The 15,642-nt window shown below is 38.4% G+C and overlaps 1 pseudogene; it reads right to left on the bottom strand.

The window, feature by feature from the left end:
* Positions 1–920: 920 nt before the first annotated feature.
* Positions 921–5,810, bottom strand: LOC145104558 (uncharacterized; annotated as a pseudogene).
* Positions 5,811–15,642: the final 9,832 nt, after the last annotated feature.

Here is a 15,642-nt window from a genome sequence, read left to right as displayed (position 1 = left end):
AGGTCAACACATGGAACGACCCCTGAACTAACCTTTCTCTTTACCATACGATCAAACGGTTTGATCTTGGATAACCCCTTTCCATTGGGAAGAGAAATTTTGTCTGGACCACCATTGTCACCATTGTCAATGTCCATGGAAAACTTGGGATTAGACTCAATAAGCATCACTGCTTTATATATGCTCTTAAGCATTTCTGCTTCAGCAAAAATCAAAATATGGGTCAAATCAATTAGGGTCACATCGAGATTCCTCATATGAAAGTTTTTAACAAACTAACCATATGACTTAGGAAGCAAGAGAAAAGACAAATCAATGGCTTTCTCCCTTGGGAAAACGACACCCAATCTATCCAACTTGTCGGTATACGATCTCTTTTCAGAATATGCGTACACACAAATTTTCCATCTTGATGTTTACATGCTAATACAGATTAAGTAGTCTCATATCTTTGAACTTAAGGAAAAACGTGACATTGGGAGAGTCATAGGAGGAGGATATGGTAGAGAGATGATGTCTAGTTCCATCATTTCTAAGGAAGGGAAAAACAATTTCACCTAGACTTAAAATTGGAAGACCATCTCTAGAAGATTGAGAAAAACTATTTCCATAAGAATGAGGAAGACCATTTCTATCTTCATAAGATATTTTAAAATTACGAGAAAAAGAGATTTCAAGTTAGTTGATTTTAATCATTAATTATTAACCCATAAATTTAAATTAAGTCTAGGATCCATATTTTCGATTCGAAATTTGAAGAGGGATGTCGTCAGTGGCGGATCCAGCCCGGAAGTCAAGTGGGTGCACAATTGATCGTTGACCTTGGAAAATAATAATAATAATAATAATAATAATAATAATAATAATAATAATAATAATAGTAAGTAGAATAACATTAAAAATTTCAACTAAATGTTATTTTACAATTGAAATCTACGAGGACACATAGCTAAGAAACGATTGATAATATTTTCAGTTGTAACCTTCGAAAATCCTTCTCTTTCAACCGCACAAATTACAAAATCATTTAAAAATTCATCCGAAATTCGATTCCGCAAATCCGACTTCACAAGTTTCATCGTGGAAAAACATCGCTCCACGGTTGCGGTTGCAACCGGCAAGACCAATGACAACTTCACTAACCGATAATTCAAAGGAAAAAAAAGATGCACATCGGTTTCCACCATCACTTTAGCAAGGTCGGATATACTCTTCAAAGTAGCAAATCTTTCATCTTGTTGCATATGAGAGGGGTAAACCAAAAGTTTATGTAGAATATTCATCCTATCTTTGTAGCTAAAATCATGTGGATAGAAATCGATCAACTTCCATAACTTTGATGGGTCAAAATCACAAAATGAATCACGTGGATTCAAACCCGTCATACAAATAAGCAATTCGGAAGCTACTTCACTAAAACGATCACCGAACTCTTGGATTTGCATATCCAAAACCATGTTAAAACAAAAAAAAACTCGTAATAATGGCGATTGGAGATATTGGTATGTTGTCTTCGATTTCTTGGATTAACATAAACTTCCTCCATGTTCAATATTCGAATTTCATTATTCTCACAAAAAGAGGTGATGTCCAACATAAGTGAATCAAACCCATCATTTCTTATCTTTTTTGATGCTGCAGCGGTTGATTTCACCAAACTTATAGCATTCACGATATCTTGATCCTTTCTTTGTAGAGCATGTGACAATATGTTTATGATCCCCAAAATTTTCAACATTAACTGCAAATGGAACACAAAATCGAACGATCGAAAATATATTCGAAGACCACTTGCTTGACGTTGACTAAAACTATTAAGGCCTTCATCTTCAACATATTCAAGCACATCAATAACAGATGAAAACAAACCAACCAAACGCGATAGAGTTTTGTAATGAGAATTCCAACGTGTATCTCCAGCTCTAGTAAGAGAAAGCTCTTGGTTTAATCCACTTCCGGTTTTAATTTCACCACGGCCAATGGATTCTTCTAGTTTATCTTTTTGTCTTTCGCGCATCATATCCGTTCGTTTACAAGAAGCACACACAACATTCATTAGAACAACTACCATATCAAAAAAGTCTCCAACATCGCGATGTTTTTTGCAACTGCCACAACAACTAGCTAAAGTTTGTGAGCAAAGCAATGAACATAATATGCAGATGTATTTTCTCTCATGATTAAAGACTTTAAACCATTAAACTGCCCACTCATATTGCTTGCGCCATCATAACCTTGACTCCTAATCTTCGTCAAAATCAATCCATATTCAAAAAATAAAGAGTCAATAGCAGATTTTAGCGACAACGTGGATGTCTCCTTCACATGAACAAGACCAATAAACCTTTCTTTAACAATCCCACATGTAACATATCGCAAAACTACCGCCATTTGTTCCTTTTTGGATATATCACTGGATTCGTCAACTAATAAAGCAAAAAGATCATCACCAATTTCTTCAAAAATTGATTTAAGTACTTCATGTGCGAAACAATGAGAGATATCCTTTTAAATGCATGGAGCCACCATTTGATTGTTCCCCGGAGCATTTTGTAATGTAACTTGTGACAACCCGAAATTTCTAACTTGTGTAAACATTCAAATTTATCAGTGTTAGACTCATGTTGCTTCAAGTTATCTCTGTTTGGAACCTGTTTTGAGTATTCTAACTCTAGTGAATCCAAGGAATTAGCATTTGGAAGTGCCAGTCTAAGTTCTAAACTACCTAGCAACCGTAAACCTCCTCAAAAAGGAGTTTACGGTCGAGACCTTGAGTTTACGGTCAGGTAACCGTAAACTCGTGTAGACCGTGAACCTGTTTACGGTCAGGTGGACCCTCCATTGACCGAGAACTCTACCCTATATATATAGAGTATTTGGCCTTCAATTCACATTTTAAACACTCCAAAGACTCTCTCTCTCTCTCTACAATTTTCGAGTTTTGCTCAAGGGATCCTCAAGAACACGGTTGAGTTTGGACCGAAAACACCTTCTTGGCCTTCAAAAACCGTAAGTTTCCTCTTCTCCTTCATGAATCGAGTTAAATCCTTCATTTTGGACTTAAGATCATCCCTCTATTGCTTGAACAAAAGAGTTTATGGTCCTATGAATCTTCATAGACCGTAAACCCTTATAAAGAGTGTTCTTATAGCCTTTACCCTTCCTAAGGCTAAGCATGGTCCCTAGAATCTGATGCCCTTGAATGAAGCCCTTGAAAACTATCATTTGTGCAAGATTGATGAGTTTACGGTCTAGTGTATTTCCTTAGACCGTACACCCTTCAATGACCGTAAACCCATGGACCGTGAACCCATGGAACCATAAACCTTATGACCGTAAGGTCATTAGATCGTGAAGTCCATGATCGTAAGGTCAGTGGACCGTAAACACTAAAACCGTAAACACTTGGACCGTGAACTCCAATGGTCATACCTCTCTGACCGTAAACTCTATAGGGTGGCCATATACCCTAGTTAGGCAATCATATGTGATTGTAACCCATAAATCTTAGAGTTTCCTGGCCAATAAGGGTGTTACCCTTCTTATTTAGTCGCCTATACACAAAATTCATACATATACATGTCTATATGTGTCTATTAGGATCATTGTGTGCTCAAGGTTACACCTGACACTCTGCACTCCTCTTCCAACCACACGTCAGAACCACTCACTACAGGTGAGTTCATACCCCTACATTTTCCATGTCTTTAATGTTTTCAGGGGGGGGGGAATACAAGCCAAACTCAAAGTATTTTATTAAGTTTTAAACTTTTTAATACAACTCAACATGTTTAATAACTTACTCAGATATTTTATCCCTTTTGTAATATGTTGAGCATAAGGGAAATTGTTATTTTGGAAATCTCACTTCATAGCTTTCAGAAAGGTTTTACAAAACATTTTCCATAACAACACTAGTAAACTATAATGGGTATAGTTTAGGATAACCCTCTAGGCAGTTTCTACCAAATCAGATTTCATGGATGAATATATATAAAAACTATGACCGATTTAGTTTATGTTATATATTTTCTCAGGAATATAAAGTACTATTATTCAAGGTTAATTATTGTTTTATACTGTTTCTCACTAGTAAACTAGATTATATAGAATTGTGAGGCTCTACTTCAATACAGTACCCTTTAGTGTACTGAACTAAATCCTATCATAGTATAACCAGAGTCTCCTGGAGGGAGAGTGTGAGATTTGTGAATAGATCTATTCGGGACTGACAATCCCACACCAGAACTGCTAGCTACAGTTAGGCAGGCATGCCTGTGGTGGACAAATGTCATTTAGCATAAACGCCTGAAGAACGTTATAAAGGTCTCTAGGTCATATCAAGTATGGTTATACGACTCGCAAATTAGTATAAACTAACTTTGGTTTACATACTCTAATCTTCATTGTTTTATTTTGAGTAATAAAACTACTTTTATATATGCTAATAGTAATCGGGGATTTCGAAACTGGCATCTCTACCTCTAGGACAGCTAACCTGCTTCTAGGGAAAATATGGGATTTTCCCAGGATAACACTGGCATTTCTAAAACTGATGGTTTACTTTCTACTAATAGGCACTCTTTCAAACTGCTTTTCATAAGAAAATATAGGATTTTCTTGAGGAACACTTTTCAAAAAGAATCAAAGAAACATTTTCCACAAAAACTAAATGCTTATGAACTCACCAACTTTATGCTGATATTCTTTCAAAACTGCTTGTATTCTCAGGAAATCAGTAGACAGGTACCTGCTGGATTTTGAGAAGCTAGAGCAATAAGAGTCTTATGTTATATTTTACAAACTATTTGATGTAATCCAAACAAGTTTCAAACTGATGTAAACATTTTCATTTAAGTATTCACTGTAATGGTTGTGTTGCTATGATTGTTATTATTCATTGGTTGTGATGCTACACATGACGTCCTCCACCCCAGAACGTTTCCGCCATTCTGGTTTTGGGGTGTGACATAACTTTATATACACTCTCATTTTGTTGACATATCAAATTCAATGTTTCCAAGAAATTTCCTCTAAAAAGTGACATTTCAAACTCATCGTGACCACGAAAAGGTAATGCGTATTTCAACAAATACCTACAAGCATCAATGGAAGCAGTTAAACGGATTCGATGTTCTCTCTTAACAATCTCATTTTTCTTATGAAGAGCAGTAGCAATTGATTGATTTTGTCTTATTAAATCTTCACATTTTTTAAGGGCAATGTAATGTGAACTGTTAACATTATCTCCCTCGTGAGTTTTAAATCTTTCTGATTTATTCCAACTAGTAAAGTCTTCCGTCACAAAAGCATCACCCCCACCCTTTTTACTTGATCCATCTTTAAATAAATAACAACACAAACAAAATGCTTCGTCTTTTTTCACACTATACTCCAACCAATTTCTGTAGTCATTAAACCAAGCTAGGTTAAAGTATCTCGTTCTTTTTCCTATAACTCTTAGTGGAAAGTTATGAACACGCGGTTGAGAAGGTCCTCTAATCAAATATTTTCTCCTTATTTCATCTCTTTGATTAGGATGATAATGTGATTTTTTTTTCTATCAGCTGGATCCCAAAGAATGTCAATCATATCATTTTCAATTGGGACCGATGGAATAGATCTAGGTTGGGGGATTTCATTAGAGACATTTTTGAATGAAGATGCTTCACTTGTTGATGGTTTTCTTTTTAGAAATCTTTCCATTAGCCTTGTTAAATAGTCACTAAACCTGTAAATAGCAAATTTAAAACATAATTTATTAGAATTCTAGTTAAAAAAAAAAGCAAAAACAGAATGTAATTAACCATTTTTTGCTACATATGAGTTAATATTATTAAACAAAATGTAGATAACCACATTTGACAATCGTGTATATACTGCATAAAAAATGTGTATTTGCTTCACCTATTATTTCCTTTTCATATATGAGTTAACTTTTTATAACTAATATGTTTAAATCTGTTTATAAACAACTAATCTGTTTAAAACTAAAATATTCTCGTAAAATAGTCAAATAATTAACATTCTTAACAATCCCAAAGAACCTCTTATTACAATTTTATACCATCCAAAAGAACCAGTTATGATTTTTTCTTCTTTCTATATAAACACCCACAAATAAAAACTAAAAAAACTTCAACATTTCTAAAAATACCAAAGAATAAGCATATTGAAAAGCAATCTAACATAAACAATCTTGAAGATTCAACATATTTAACCAAAGAAACTTAAAAAAAACATACCAGGTACTGAAAAAAAAAGCATACCAAGTTCTGAGGTTTGACGGACTCCCGGAGCAGTTTTTCGTGGTTGGCCGGTTGTCTCCGACTCTCCGACAGCTCCTCCTTAAACAGTCGACGACTAGGTTAAAATCATAAGAAAAATGGAGCTTCTTGGGGAAGATGGGGAGTTTAGAAGAGAGAGAAAGAGTATTGACTATTGAGAGTAAAACAAAAGTTACTGAAATGTTTAATCAAAAGTCAAGGGGGGCCGATCAATTTGGCAGGGGGCATTTTCAAAAAAATTATATATATTTCATGTGGGGCCCAATTCCAAGTGGGACCATAAACCCCACTAACCAAATCATAGCTCCGCCACTAGATGTCGTAATCAAATTCGAATCTATTTTAGGTAGGTAAGGCTTTTACCAATTCTAATCTTATACAACTCCTAGATCTTTTGAGATTCATTGGATCTTATCAATGACATGTTTAATCTCGGATTATGCTCTCACTTTTGTGACTGGGATACCGAGGATCACAAACGAGATGTGAATAACCATGCAAACCCGCTTGACAACCTTGATGTCATTTATCATCTCACATTGATGTGTTGGTTAACCACACACACTCCATCAATAATGATAATTTTCAAGATGCTCATCATATCTCTTTATAGTGGCTATTAGTGTGTCGATTAACCACACGCGCTCCACTAGCGACATATAAAGCATGATGTGCGTTTTCATGGATTAACATACTTTTCACATTTTTCCTAAAGTAACTATGAGTGAGATTTTCAAAAGGTTTAGTTAATTTATATCACTGTACTTATTAATGAGAATATGTCATATCAAATTCGTTCAGCTAACGACTCTCCACCATACAAGAGAGCGGTGGGTGAGAGTGGACATCCAATGGAGGTCATTTTATAGGCCGCTTCCTTAAACTCCCCTTATAGTATGACTTCGTAAATGAGGACTACTAGAGATTTGACTGACTGATTCTTCTATATAGTAATTAATCTTAATATATATATATATATATATATATATATATATATATATATATATATATATATATATATATATATATATATATATATGTGTGTGTGTGTGTGACATCCCCTAATTTCTCGGCTAGAAAAGACCGATTTAATTTATGCTTTTTAAAATAAAATCAGAGAAATCTTTTCAAAAGATGTTGCGGAATTGGTCCCCAAACAACATATGATAAAAGTTTATCAAAACCCTTCATTAAGAAGGTATATATTTTCCATATATATCAAAACCTCGGGATGTCATGTTCCGATACAGATCAAAAGCATAAACAAGACATTATAAGCCTTACTACAGTTATTTACAACTACTGGCCTATAATCCAAAAATCTCACGTCATCCTCCGACTATGCTCGGGGTCCACTACCTGTAATCATAAAAAAACTGAGGGGGTCAGGCTTGGGAGCCTGGTGATCATATAGGGTTTTCAACCCACAGTAATAATAAACTTATTAAATTCATCAATCAATAATAACCCTGATTACCCGTTCCCGTTATCCTCACTTTACGTCCTTAAACACTTTTCACAAGGGACCTAGCCTAAAGAATATCATCAGGATGGACACTACTGCTAAGGGGTTTCCTTAGCCATACATGTCCTAAAGGCAACCATGAGGGGGATTGGAGTACAGCGAATAAACACCCACGTTCATTAACACCTACAGGTTGCGGACCTGCTAATGTTTCCCACTGGACTGTCTAGAAAGTCCGTGGTCGTCATCCAAACTCCGCTAGATGACTGAATCACAAATCACATCGAGGCCTCTCATCACTTTTATTTTATCACACATCACTATCTACCCATGTTCTACCCAACATATTTGTAGATAAAAATACTTATACAGTTTAAAACTTGTATAAAACATCAACTCAACAGTCACCTCAAATAAACAATTAATATATTTACACATAACACGTATTATAAGGTAAATACTTCATATCTATACGTAAAATGAAAGTGACTATACACTCACCTGATTTAATGAAAATCGGGCAACAATTCGTTTCCTAAAAACGATCGTTTCTAATAAAACCGGGAGTTTTATTCACAAACCGGGCTCTGCGAGGGTCGGGCTTCGAAACCGAAAAGATAAATTTTACGGGCTTCTCAGGCTCTTCGTGGCGTATTCCGGGGGTTATGATCGATACCGGGGCTTTGGGGGATGCTAAGATGAAGAAAATATGAAGAAAGGGGCTAAATATGGCAAAATTTCAAATCTAACCGGGAAGGCTCGCATACCCCTTCTATTTATAGGGGTCCGAAGTCGGTTCCGGTGGTGGGGTCCGCACGCGAGGGTCCGCAGGTGGCTGCACGTGGGCTACGCATGCGAGGCCTCGGTGTCGCCTCCTGATTGGACCGCGGCCTAGAGTCCGAAGCAGCGAAGAGAAGACACGTGTTACCATCTGCGAGGTTCGGAGGCTAAGGCGGTGCGAGGCTCGGACCAGCTGCGAGCTTCGGATTGGGCCTCCCTTCGGTCGAATCAGAATCCGACACGCGGCTACTGTTCATGCGAGGGAAGGCGACACGTGGCTCGCATGACTCACCAATTTCGGACACGTGGCACTCTTTCAGCGAAGGTGACGTGGCCGAAGCCACCTATGCGAAATTTCTCGGTTTTCGCGCCAAAACTTCTAAAATCCATAACTTTCGCATACGAGCTCCGTTTTTGACATTCTTTATATGCACGCGTAGGTAAAATTATATTCTACAACTTTCGTTTAGACTTCGTCGGCTAATTTTGACTTTAATTTTTATATTTTTATTTTTAACAGATCGAGACAGGAAATCCGTTAAAAATTCATAACTTCTTCATCCGACGTCCGTTTTCGTCAGACTTTTTACCGTTATGCTACTAATGACGAGATCTTCGATTCTTGTTTAGGTCGTGTCGGCTAAAAATCACTCGATCTAAAATTCGAGTTTTTAGCTGTCTACTGCTAAGCTGAAACTTCGAAAAATCATAACTTCTTCATACGAAGTCAGATTTGGGCGTTCTTTTTATACTTACTCTCGGTTTAACGAACACTACGAGTTTCGTTTAGATCACTAAGGCCAAAAAGTAGTTTATCGAAAACTCACTTTTTACGACATTCGGCCCCGTGCCGGTTTGTCGCGAAAGTTCGACAAGTCATAACTTCTTCGTTATAACTCGGATTTCGGCATTCTTTATATATCCATAATCCTTGTCACGCCCACTACAAGTTTCTTAATAGATATCGGCTTTAACTAAAATTTAATTTTTGACGCTCATTTTTATTCTTAATTAATTAAGCCCTAATAATTAAGCATAAAACACATAATATTCACATAATTCCTTTTCATTTCTTCAAAATGAGTTACAAAGGTTAACCTAGACTATAATGTCAATATTAATGCCTAGCCTAGAAACACGGGCATTACAATTCTCTCCCCTTAGGATGATTCCGTCCCCGGAATCACACATCAGCAAACAAATGCGGGTAGCGACTCATCATGTCACTCTCCGTTTCCCAAGTGAGATTTGGCCCATTCGTATGTTTCCAACGCACAAGCACTAAATCGACCTTCTTGCGTCTCAGCTTCTTAGTCTTACGGTCAACGATTGCCTCAGGTTCTTCGATCAACCTCTTGTTTTCATCCAACCTTAACTCAGAAATGGGAATTATGTCGGGCACATCTCCCGTGAACTTTCTCAAATAGCACACATGAAAGGTATTATGAATACCCTCCAGTTCTTCCGGTAATTCTAGCTTGTAAGCTTGATTCCCGATCCTCTGAAGAACTTTAAATGGTCCAATAAACCTTGGATTCAACTTTCCTCTTTTATCAAATCTTATAAGTCCCTTCCACGGCGAGACTTTAAGTAAAACCGAATCTCCAACATCGAAGGATATCGGTTGTCTTTTCTTGTCAGCATAACTCTTTTGTCGATCTTGAGCAGCTAACATCCTTTCCCTTATCACTTTTAACTTTTCAGCAGTCTGATGGACTATTTCAGGTCCCATAAACTGCTTTTCCCCAGCTTCCAACCAGCATGATGGCGTTCGACACTTCTCCCCATACAAAGTGTGATAAGGTGCCATCTTGATGCTCAAGTGGAAACTATTATTGTAGGAAAATTCTACTAGAGGTAAGTGTTCATCCCAATTACCTTGCAATTCTAGGGTACATGCTCTCAGCATATCCTCCAATGTTTCAATTGTTCGTTCGCTCTGACCATCGGTTTGAGGATGGTAAGTTGTACTCAAACACAACTTGGTACCCAATTTCTCTTGTAGACTTCTCCAAAACCTTGAGGTAAAACGGCTGTCACGATCGGATACAATCGTTAACGGAACACCGTGTAGCCTCACCATTTCCTTCACGTAAGAACTCGCAAGTTTATCCATAGACCATTTCTCGTTAGCGGCTATGAAATGCGCACTCTTAGTGAAGCGATCCACGACCACCCAAATCATGTCGTGACCGTTCCTTGTCTTGGGCAGTTTAGTCACAAAATCCATGGTAATGTCCTCCCATTTACCCATGGGTACATGTAAGGGTTCTAAACTCCCATACGGTTTCTGATGTTGTGCCTTAACCCTAGCACATGTTACACACTCGGCCACATACTTAGCAACATCGAGCTTCATCGTTGGCCACCAGTAATAGGGTTTTAGATCCCTATACATTTTCGTACTGCCGGGATGAATCGAGTACATGGTTTTGTGAGCTTCTTCCATCAGAAGACCTCTTACTCCTCCCGTCTTAGGTACCCAAATCCTATCTTTGAATACCTTCAATCCCTGACCGTTCGTATCAAACACCAACGTTTTTCCCAAACGTTCCTCCTTTCGGTCATTCTTTTCTAAAGCTTCCTCCTGAGCTTTCTTTATACTTTCCACAATTGTCGAGACGACTTCAATTCTCAACGCTCTTGGCCTTCTCTTTTCAAGATTTACCTTCCGACTGAGAGCATCAGCAACAACATTTGCTTTACCAGGGTGGTAAAGTATCTCACAGTCGTAGTCCTTGAGTAGTTCCAGCCAGCGTCGCTGTCTCATGTTCAATTCCTTCTGATTAAAGAGATATTGAAGACTCTTATGATCAGTGAAAAGTTTACACTTAGTACCATAAAGATAATGCCTCCATATCTTTAAGGCGAATAATACCGCTGCCAACTCCAGATCATGAGTGGGGTAGTTCTTTTCATGCTCTTTCAACTGCCTCGATGCATACGCTATCACTTTATCCCTTTGGGTCAGAACACATCCTAACCCAACTCCAGAGGCATCACTATAGACTACGAAGTCATCAACTCCTTCAGGTAAAGAAAGAATCGGTGCTTCACACAGTCTCTTCTTTAACTTTTCAAAGGGCTCCTTATGCTTTTCAATCCAAGCATAAGTAGCTCCTTTGTGGGTCAAAGCTGTTAATGGAGTAGCGATCGAAGAAAATCCTTGGATAAATCGGCGATAATATCCGGCTAATCCTAAAAAGCTTCGAATCTCCGTAGGACTTTTTGGTTGTTCCCACTTCATCACAGCTTCAATCTTTGTTGGGTCAACCATTATTCCTTCTTGGTTAACCACATGACCTAAAAATTGGACTTCTTGAATCCATAATTCACATTTGGAGAACTTTGCATACAACTTCTCCTTTTTCAGAACTTCTAGCACTTCACGCAGATGCTTGTCATGCTCCTGCTTGCTTTTCGAATAGATCAAGATATCGTCTATGAATGCTATCACGGATTTATCAAGGTATGGTTTACAAACCCTGTTCATCAAATCCATGAAAGCTGCTGGGGCATTGGTTAATCCGAACGAAATAACCAAAAATTCATAGTGTCCATATCTTGTTCTGAACGCAGTCTTTTCGATATCCTGCTCCCTCACCTTCAGTTGATGGTATCCTGACCTAAGATCGATCTTCGAGAAGTAGCTCGAACCTTGCAACTGGTCGAACAGGTCATCGATCCTCGGCAACAGATACTTGTTCTTTATTGTCGCTTTATTCAGCTCTCTGTAATCGATGCACATTCTCATGCTCCCGTCTTTCTTCTTTACAAACAACACAGGGGCTCCCCAGGGTGATGAACTAGTTCGAATGAAACCTTTGTCCAATAACTCCTGAAGTTGTGTCATAAGTTCTTTCATCTCGGTTGGTGCTAACTGATACGATGCTTTTGCTATCGGCGTCGTTCCTGGTAATAAGTCGATATGAAACTCAACTTGTCGATCAGGGGGCAATCCGGGAAGATCTTCGGGAAAGACTTCCGGATATTCACACACCACCGGAATATTCTGCACCTCTTTTTTTTCCTTCTTAGCATCGATCACGAACGCTAAATATGATGTACACCCCTTGGCCAAACACTTTTTGGCTTTCATTAGGGAAATGATTCCAGAGTTTACTCTGCGTTTGTCTCCATACACCATAAACGACTCTTTCCCTGGCGGGTTTACTTTTACTATTTTCTGCCTACACAATATTTCGGCATCATTGGCGCTAAGCCAATCCATTCCTAAAACTATGTCGATACCATTTAACTCGATAGGCAATAATTCCTCGTGGAACTTATTCCCATCCAAGTCAATGATGATGTTTTTCATACAATGGCTAACAGGTACGAACTTGCCGCTAGCAATTTCGACTAATAAGGCATTAACTAGTCTATCAACAGGCAAAGCTATTTTTCTACCAAATTCATGCGAAATAAAGGAGTAATTGGCTCCAGAATCAAACAAAATTTGGGCAGGCAATTCATTTACGAGAAAGGTACCTGAAGCGACATCGACTTCTTCTTTTACAGCTTCAAGGGTCATCTGAAAGGCTCTCGCCTTCGGCTTTGGTGGTAGATTGGGGTTTGCTGCATCCTTCCTCTTTGGACAGTCTTTAAAAACATGCCCTTCTTCATGGCACTCAAAACATACCCTCTTGTCGGATGGACACAAGTTGGCATAATGCCCAGTCTTTCCACATTTGTAGCAAGTCACCCCCTCGCTACATTTCCCAGAGTGCTTTTTCTTGCACTTCTCACACCATTTCACTTCACCTCCTCCTCCTCCAAACTTCTTGGACTTAGAAAATTTGCTTTTCTTGTTGGAACTTGGAGTTCCTTCAAATTTTCGCTTTTCACCAACTTTTGCCCTCTCCAGACCCTTCTCCCTGATCTGAACCTCCACATTCTTAGCAGCCCAGATGGCGGCTTTCAAAGTGGTTGCTTGCTTAACCATCGGACCAAAGTCCGCTGGTAATCCGAGGGCAAACTTGTTAACCTTAGAGAGTTCAGTTGGAACTAGGTAAGAAACAAGCTTCATCTTTTCAGTGAAACTAACAGCGTATTCAGTAACGCTCAACTTTCCTTTTTTCAAATTCTGGAACTCATTGTTGATTTTCCAGAAGATCCTGCTCAGAGCAGTATTGCAGTTTCAGTTGTAGCACAAAGTCTTCCCAAGACATCTTGCTAGCTTCTCCCTTGGGCATGGAATCAGCTAGTAACTTCCACCAGCTCAGTACACCAGATTTTAACAGAGGAATCGCAAGTGCGGTCTTTTGTTTGTTGCTGCACTCACAGCTTTCAAACATCGTCTCCATTTCGGAGATCCAATTCATGACTTCCACCGGCGTCGGACTCCCAGATAGACACGGTGGTTTAGATGCCATGAAATCTTTGTATTTGCACCCGCGTTCATCAACTCCTCCATCCGGGTTGTTTTGTCTATCTATCGGTGGGTTGGCTTGACCAAAAGTCCCACTATAGTTCCCTCCTACTGATTGCCCTTCATTCAATACGGGCTGTTCAACAGGTATCATAGTTTCTTCCCTATTCTGTTGTAGTAATCGCCTCGTCTCCTCCATTTGGCGATCCAACATCTTCTGTATCATTGCTTGTACCCCAGCCATCGTCATTGGCTCAGATGCAGCTCCTACAACAGGTACTTGCTCAACTACTTGAGGTTGAAGCTGTTGATCCCTGTTTCCGTTTGCATTTGCAACTCCACTGCGAGTTCTTGCCATTACAATCTATATACTAAATAAGGCGGATTTAGGTCTTTATCCTTGTTAGACATTTCAATTCCCTTATCACTCCGAAACGTTTATATGTTAGTTCTAATCTCGTAATCATACGCTTAGAATCCTACACACATAAGGTTTCCAGATCCGGTCGGCAACAGACCATAGATCCGAACAATTAATGGCACACATGGCAAACACATAGCATTTAGCACATAAGGGCATTTTAGGCATCTTTCCTAAAATAACTAGTGCTCGTGTCTAAAATATGGTAGACACTCATCTCACAATCATCACTTAGCATTCTAAGCTTAAGTCTAGAAATCCTACAATTTCTTAGTTCGCTTAAACTAATGCTCTTATACCAACTGTGACATCCCCTAATTTCTCGGCCAGAAAAGACCGATTTAATTTATGCTTTTTAAAATAAAATCAGAGAAATCTTTTCAAAAGATGTTGCGGAATTGGTCCCCAAACAACATATGATAAAAGTTTATCTAAACCCTTCATTAAGAAGGTATATATTTTCCATATATATCAAAACCTCGGGATGTCATGTTCCGATATAGATCAAAAGCATAAACAAGACATTATAAGCCTTACTACAGTTATTTACAACTACTGGCCTATAATCCAAAAATCTCACGTCATCCTCCGACTATGCTCGGGGTCCACTACCTGTAATCATAAAAAAACTGAGTGGGTCAGGCTTGGGAGCCTGGTGAGCATATAGGGTTTTCAACCCACAGTAATAATAAACTTATTAAATTCATCAATCAATAATAACCCTGATTACCCGTTCCCGTTATCCTCACTTTACGTCCTTAAACACTTTTCACAAGGGACCTAGCCTAAAGAATATCATCGGGATAGACACTACTGCTAAGGGGTTTCCTTAGCCATACATGTCCTAAAGGCAACCATGAGGGGGATTGGAGTACAACGAATAAACACCCAAGTTCATTAACACCTACAGGTTGCGGACCTGCTAATGTTTCCCACTGGACTGTCTAGAAAGTCCGTGGTCGTCATCCAAACTCCGCTAGATGACTGAATCACAAATCACATCGAGGCCTCTCATCACTTTTATTTTATCACACATCACTATCTACCCATGTTCTACCCAACATATTTGTAGATAAAAATACTTATAATGTTTAAAATTTGTATAAAACATCAACTCAACAGTCACCTCAAATAAACAATTAATATATTTTCACATAGCACGTATTATAAGGTAAATACTTCATATCTATGTGTAAAATGAAAGTGACTATACACTCACTTGATTTAATGAAAATCGGGCAGCAATTCGTTTCCTAAAAACGATCGTTTCTAATAAAATCGGGAGTTTTATTCAGAAACCGAGCTCTGCGAGGGTCGG

The sequence above is a fragment of the Lactuca virosa genome, chromosome 4 (assembly GCF_052849685.1).
Source record: "Lactuca virosa cultivar CGN04683 chromosome 4, Lactuca_virosa_CGN04683_v6, whole genome shotgun sequence".
Classification (NCBI taxonomy): domain Eukaryota; kingdom Viridiplantae; phylum Streptophyta; class Magnoliopsida; order Asterales; family Asteraceae; genus Lactuca; species Lactuca virosa.
The sequence above is the reverse complement of the archived record's forward strand: the minus strand, read 5'-3'. Positions and strand labels throughout refer to the sequence as shown.